The sequence below is a fragment of the Taurulus bubalis genome (genome assembly GCF_910589615.1).
Source record: "Taurulus bubalis genome assembly, chromosome: 2".
NCBI classification, from domain to species: domain Eukaryota; kingdom Metazoa; phylum Chordata; class Actinopteri; order Perciformes; family Cottidae; genus Taurulus; species Taurulus bubalis.
Window position 1 is genome coordinate 21,820,368 of NC_136590.1, and position 7,914 is coordinate 21,828,281.

The following is a 7,914-nucleotide window of genomic DNA, read 5'->3' on the forward strand; positions in this document are numbered from 1 at the left end:
TGGTGGGATTAACTATTCACGAAAACCCCAAACATCCGGAGGCATATGTTTTATTGATTGAGAGCTGGGAACAATAGAGTCTCAGTTTTATTTATTTATTGTTATTATTTTTTACTTTAGAAGCACTCACACTTTTTTTTACGCACTGGAGAAACCGAAGCGGACGCAGAGAAAACTGACGGCGTCGTCCCTCCAGAGCCATTTTCCTGCCACGCTACAAAGGCTAAGGTTAACGCTCTGCTTCGAGAGGCTAATAGAACGCACTGGAGCTCTCCACTTAGAGGAACGTATGGAGCGAGAGCTCGCCGTCTGGGGAGATATTATGGCTTTGGGTTTGAAAAATGAATACAAGGGCAAGGAGGCTGTTTGTTTAGGGATCAAACAGCCAAGACAAAAGGCAGATGACAGAGAGCCGGCCGACGTGGACGCTGGTTAAGTGGATGTTGTGAACGTCGGATTGAGCTTTGTTCTCTAATGGACCTTGCGAGGGTGGAAAGGCAAGACTTTTGTTTTCGGTACATTAAATGTGGCATGGGCCTACCTGAGCAGCTACATGGGAGACTGTAAATATACTAATGGATACTTTGCAGAAGGGGAGGGGGAATCTCAGCGTGGGGAAATCCTACTTCTCGGCGGGTAGAGCTGCTTGGTTCTCACTGTGCTAAACCCAGCGTTCTAATCCTGCAATAACCTCATCTTTTTGTTTTCTTTTTGGGTTTAACTAGGACTTTTTTTGAGTACTAAGTCTTGAGAACTGTTGAGTATCAAAACTGGCATAGAACACGACTACGTCGTCCTAATAATGCAGATTCCAGAGGCAGAACAAGCCCGTCATGAAAGATGCTTGTTTTGGGCACAGCGGGAAACGATGACGTCCTCGTCTTTATCTGAACCTCAGTGTCGGACACAATGGATCAGGACGTTGCAAACCGAGTTGAAAAAAAATATATAAAAAAAGAAGTCAAAGCCTGCTGCGGTCCAGGTTGCCAGTGTGTGCTTCGTATTGGAGATATGAAGCCTCTGCTCTGTGCTGCAGTCAAAGGCGTTGAATAAACAGTAGCCCGCAATTTTGTCAAAAGGATTACTCAGTCCGCGGACCACTCTATCACAATTCCCTCTCTGTCATTGTGATAAAACATGGGAATGGGAGATTAGCGGTGGCAGTGTTACTCGTCCTTGGCCTTCTGAAACAGCTGGCGCAAAGAAATGGAGAGCAACATAATGGAAAGACTCAGTAAACACATCAAAGGTTTTGTGGGATTGTTAGTGAGTGAGAACCGAGGAGGTCAGAGCTCGGCCTCCCCTCGTTTAGCACGACGCCTCCAACGCTTCCAACGTCTCCAACGTCGACAACGCTGGCAACACCGCCAACACCGCCAACACCTCTGTCCTTTCACAGCTTGAAACGGCAAAATGCAAATGTGGACTGTGGGTAGCATATGGGTGGCAATGTCAATCTGCCTGACATTCCACCACTTAGGTCCAAGGGAAAGTAGGGTGCTAACCCTCGGCTTGTAGGTAGCACCTTTTTTAAACTAAGTGACGGTTTCAAGCAGACCAAACTTGTTCGCCCTCTGGCACTACCATTATATATATTATATTATATTTTTACAAATCCCTTTTTACAAAGCCCTTCTGGGCTGCCGGTACCTCTCAGCTGCTTCAGGAGACCGCCGGTGTCCACCGACGGGTTCTCAATTATCAGCACCCACCGGTTCAATTATAATTTAATGTGCGTTCAATGTCTTATGTGTTTAACGCCAAAAAAAGAACACATTCACATTAATTGTATTTCGGGCGTCATAACGCGCGCACACACGCACACACGCACACACACACACACACACACACACACACACACACACACACACACACACACACAGAGAGAGGAAGACAGAACATGTGAAACTGCAGCATAGGGCGAGTGAGTAATACTCAGCACAAGGTCAGAGTGCTGTTGCCTTAGCACTTTGCAAACAATAATTCTGCTCCTGTTATGCACAAAAAAAAAGTCTACTTGGTCATGGAAAGATTAGCCTCTGCTGTTTCCTCCTGTCCATGATAATGGCAACTGCAACACCAGGTGAGCCAGAAGCCCTGAATATAAGATGAGGAAGCACAGAAAGACCGTCTGATCCCAACATGTCCCCTCATGAACCGATGCTGAGCCCGTTGAATGTCATCCACCTGGACACGTGCAGCTATTTTTCATCTTTTGTTGCAGTTAATGCCGGTTTTCAGTTTGCATTTTCTCACGTCATGCCGGTTTAAATGTAGTCAACATGTACATGTTACTAATTTGATTATTCATCTCTCTGTTTACATGATACTAACATGTTTCTAACCACCAAACAAAAAACAAAAAAAAATGTTTTTGTTTTGCCCGAGTTGCCTGCAGACAGTGATCTGAAACCTGGATACGGTGCCTTTATTGGATTAGTACAGCGTGTATTGAGTTTTTCTCCAAACCAGGATAAGAGCTTATTCAGCCTTAGTAATGTTAGAAAAAAATATTGATAGTGTAAAGGAAAAGAAAAAGGCCAAACATCATAGATTATCTCGATTTTTAGACATCTAATCGAGATAATCACATTCTGAGTTTAACAATTGCAGTTCCCATGATGCTTTGGGTGTTGCAATCAGTATTTTTTTTATTAGCTACTAGCAGTTCCTGTCATGGATGTGTGGACAACAATCAGTGGATTACTTGTGATGACTGAAGACATCTTTCAGGTTTATCTGTTCTATAAAAACGTTCGCAAACAAATGTCTTGTTTATACCAACCAAAAACCCATAATCGAAAAGTATCTAATATATTAGAATGGAATGAGTATTCAAATAATAAATCGCTTTACAAAATAGTGATAGACTAATCTGTTGTAGTTTTTAACAGTGTGTATATCATGCCTGTGTGCTCAGATTTCAGTTGTGCATGGAAATTGTGGTTTCAAATGGACATTTTCAAACAAATAACCAATCAGAACCAATATAGTGTTTGTGTTGACACACACGATCATCATGATTTTTAATTTGTAAACAGCAGAAAGAAAGAGCCAGACAACAAACCCTCACATCTTACTGGATGATGTTGCCAACAGGATCAATTACACAACTATTTAGTCTCCATCGCTAATAATTCAAGGGGAAACGTACATGAGCCTCTACTGTCTTATCCATTGTTGTACTAATTGCCTTTTTCCTGGCGCTCACCTCCATTTAATCATAGCAATGCACCTCCTTCTATAAAGCCATCTGCACATTGACACGACAATTACAGCCCTCCACCTTTCGCAGTAAAACAGCTGTTGGATCGTCTCAGGGGAGAAAAAGACTTGACGTGTCCCTTGTCTTTCAGAACTTTATCTCCACATTGATTCTCTTTTGGGGATGCCAAACTAATCTCGGCTGTGAGAAATTGAGGAAGGGAGTATAAAGCCGTCAGTTGCCCCGACATTAACGCTACCATCCTCGCTGAGAGTGCTCTGGGTGGGACGGGTACAGACGGTACAGCTGGAGGCGTCTACTCCAGTCTGTCCCCCCGTCAACGTGACGGAGGGCCCTCACCGCTCCACTGAGCAGATGGGAACAAAAGAGGTAGCTGTTTGTTGGAATTACAGAGGAGCTCTCGTTGATAATCTCCCAGGATTAAGAAATTGGAGGCAGGGTACAGACGGGACGGGCGCATCAATAATTTATGAAAACAGCATCAAACGAGCACAGAAATTAATGCATGTTTTTTTTTGTGTTGGGGAGTCTGAGAGCATTTGCTGGGCAGCGTTCTCGCTGCGATTTCAGATCTTAAACCGTCATCAAAAATTATAAATTTCATCAGAGCGAGAAGGCATTTTAAAGAGAGTGCAATCATGCTACAGTTGCATTCTCATATATAATTACCATGAGGTATGACATGATCAGTCGACGCCATGCCGCTGGCTCAGCGGAATGCAAATGACTGCTGCTCTGATCACTTTTACAAAGAGGTCTGCAGCTTGTTCACGGAGCCCGAGCAGGAATATCAGGCGGGCAAACTATTCTGAATTCTAGTGAGTCTGGTGTGGTGTGATGCGGCGGTGTCACACACGGCACCGAGCCAAAGAAATAATCAATATACGTACTGTATATTATATAAGAGACACAAGGAAAAACTTTAACAGTGTTTAACGCAAAATTCAGAGCACGTCCATCAACTCCACACGGCTTTCAATCCGGCGGCGGCTAGAAGCTAACACTGCAAACAGCAATAATGGTGGGAACAGCGCTAACAGTGTGAACAGCTCTAACAGTGCAAACATCGCTAACAATGCAAACAGCTCTAGCAGTGCAAACAGTGTGAACAGTGCAAACAGTGTGAACAGTGCAAACAGCGCAAACAATGTGAACAGCGCTAAGGGTGCAAACAACTAACAGTGCAAACAGAGCTAACACAGCTAACAGTGCAAACAGCACTAATGGTGCAAACATCACTAACAGTGCAAACAACGGCAACAATAAACTGCAATCTTTCGGCCAGGAGACCGCTGTTCGTTCCCCGTGTAAAACGAGAAGTCAACATTGATCAATTAGCAACTTGCGTACTTCCGTAGTTATTTCAACCCAAACAACGATCGTTTCCTCTATCGAACTGAGTAGTTTTGTTGCCTAAACCAAACTAAGTTGTTTCCTGTGACAGAAGTTTATTTTGAAAAGACCGTATTCATGTCAGAAGGGGAAATTGACACGTGCAGCTGGACTTTTGTAGGAAAATGCATGAAAAATGAAGAACACAAACCGCTGTACGGGATACGTTGCCTAGTTGTTTACCGCAATGTCGATGCTCTGAATTCCAACGTTGCCCATTTGGCCTCAAGTGGGGATTGTTTGATGCCACAAACAGGCTGACATTTAAAAAAAAGAGCCCAAAGCAGCGAAACTTTCAAAATGCACTGACATATTTTCCAACTGGTTGAGGGAAAAGAACTTTTATGAAAACTTTTATGCATTTTTATCAACATGGTACCATTGTATGGAGCAGTTTCTGGCCTCTTAAACCAAAGTCTTTGCTCATTATGTTTGACCGTGCACAGAGCTTCCCCTCTGGAACCGAAACGGGCATTTTTTAAGACTCCAATACTTTCAAAAGCAGCAACTGCCTTCATCGTTTCGGCCAGCGCTCTCCCGCCGAGCAGAGGAGGATGTCCAAGGACCAGATCAAAACCTTTCAGCAAAGATCTGCCACTCCATCTGTCAGAGTGGAAGACGTGATTATTCAGCCCAGCAGCGTGTTTGTCGAGATGCAGTCCAACACTTAAAGACAGAGAAGCAGCGGAAGGAATACTCTCACAACAGCAAACCAACTGGTTTCCTCAAATTTCAAAAACCTTTCTGGAGTTTTTACTTGACCGCAGAGTGAGTTTTATGTTTTGTAATCATCCATCTGCCTTTATCGAAATGTGCTTATGTGAGAATGTGTCTTCTTTCTTATTGATTTGTGGGAATAAATATTAGCTCCACCTTGGAGTCAAATTCTGTTTTGAAGATCAGATAAGAGGCACTGCAATCAGTTAGATCCTGGTGAGTGGTGTTCACAGCTGCTTCATGTAGCAGTCACAAACTGTTCAAGATGAGCAATCTTCCACATGAATTTAAGTCCATATGTACGTTATCCGTTTAAGCCTTTTTAAATCACTGCAGGATCCGGAGTAGCGCTACAATACGGCTTGTGTGATTTATTCATACATTCAGTGGTCCAAATGTGGTGTGAGCGCAAAAGCACAGGAATGTGACAGATGTTTATCTAAAAGTGTATATGAGGAGGCGTATCTTGTGCGTGCATATATTAACACATATTCCCACGGATGCCGTCTTTTATGGAAGTGCAACCAGTGGTGTCCCACATTCAAATAACCATCCATCTCTCCCCCCCCCCCCCCCCCCCCCCCCCCCTTTCTCTTTCCCTCCACCTCCACCTCCCTCTCCTGTTCACTGTGTGCTTGTTACAATGGCAGCACACTGAGCTTCCTGTTAATTAACTGGAGGAGTGTTGCCACTTCTCATTGGGTTCTACCAGTCTCAGAAAGCGCCTTGTGTAGCTGCATCTACACTAATGAAAACAGGCATTAGTCTTCAGACACACAACTCTGCATTTACTGATATACTTGGGTTTAAGAAATGTATGAATTTTAAAAGGCTAAGTGGGATTAATGTTAATACATGCAGAGGCATGAGCGATTCAAGTGTTACTGACTCTCATCTTCATTGTAGCTGTGCTGCAATTTAAATGCAGGGACTGTCCAACTACAAATCAGGATGGTGTTCATATTAATGTCCTCATTAATCAAGGGGGGCCGACTACGATTCCATTTAAATTGAAGGAATGGTGTTGGAATTTGGCTGCAGTTGTGTTATGAAAGACACATTTTAATCAGGAGTTTGGCAGCTTGCAGGTCTAGACACTCGGGCTTATAAAGTATTATATAAAGGCTTCTGCCTTAAACTGAGAGAAACGTCCATTTATTTTATTCAAACTGTTTTAAGGGGATATACATCCCGCTGTTTGCTTTTGAAATAGACGGTGAGTCGCTGGGTTAGATAGAAAATGTCCTGTAAAAATGCTCAGCTAAAGGTGAAACACAGTACTTTAAAATGCAAAAAAATGAGGCCCTCCAAAAAGAGATTAAGATGTTTAAGGGTCATTCTCCTGATTTTATGCATCCAGTTTATCTTGAGCCATCATGGCCAGAATACAAATCCATACTTTCTTTTTTGTAAATTCTGGACCCATTGAAAGTCTGAGCATATCCATGATTGAGGGATTGCCTCCACATGGCTCTCAACATGGCAACAGCTGAGCTGGCGGCTAGAAGCTGGCGGCGCGAACAACAGCAACAGCGCTGCCACAACTAACCAGCCCCGTCTCCTAGAAGTGAAGGAAAGCAAATTTTGTCGTGGATTCGTCTGAACCACGACTGAATCAATTTTACCTATTTTTTACTCAAAATGAGGTTTTCTGTTCCACGTGGTGGATAAATCACATTATTGTTGCTGTCATCAGTCCATCAAGAACTAAATGTGCAGCCAAAAGCAACGTGATCACCAACATTTTAATTAATCAGTTTACATATTCTTTGTCCAGACACGTGAAACAAAAGTCATGTGTATAGAGGTCCCCGGTGACATTATCCACAGTCTCACTAAAGAATGCCCTGTCGGATATTAATGCTAAAATATGAAAATTGAGGGTGCTGCCCTCTGGACAACCAATATGCACCAAAAAAAAATAAAATTTAAACATGACTGAGTTTGGCTTTCACACTTAAAAGGTTTTGCATACATATGCAAGTATCTTCCTCGCGGCGCTCCACCACCTCAATTTAGGATTCTGGAGAGCTCAGCTAGAGAAAGACAACACTTTGGGATGCTGTGAGAATAAAGTGCTCTATTAATAAAGACATTCCTTCGATTTACCCATCAAATTAAGCAAACATGATTCAATCTTCATTATGTGAATGTTCATGTAAAAAAACTTAAAAGTTTGAATCATTGTTGAATTATCATAATTTTTGCAGTTTTTACAGACAGCTTGAATTGGCAATAAAAGACTCTGGTCTCAAATGAGCCCGAGACAATTTGCTTTCCGCCACAGCGCTCTCGCTATAAAAGTATAATACCTGATAGCAATCTACAGCATAACCCTGCTATGGATTGTGAATATGATTATAGTAGCGATTCAGATGATAAAACAGCGCTGCAGCGCCACGATAGTCGTGTTAAACATGGATCTTACTCCTTTTATATAAAACACGATGCACACTGTTGGCATCGTGTTCTAAAATACACGTGTTCATTAACCCTAGAACACGAACGTTACAAATAGTAACACCATCCCTAACGTCGGGTATATTTTACCCGATATAATGCATCTGATCAAATATACT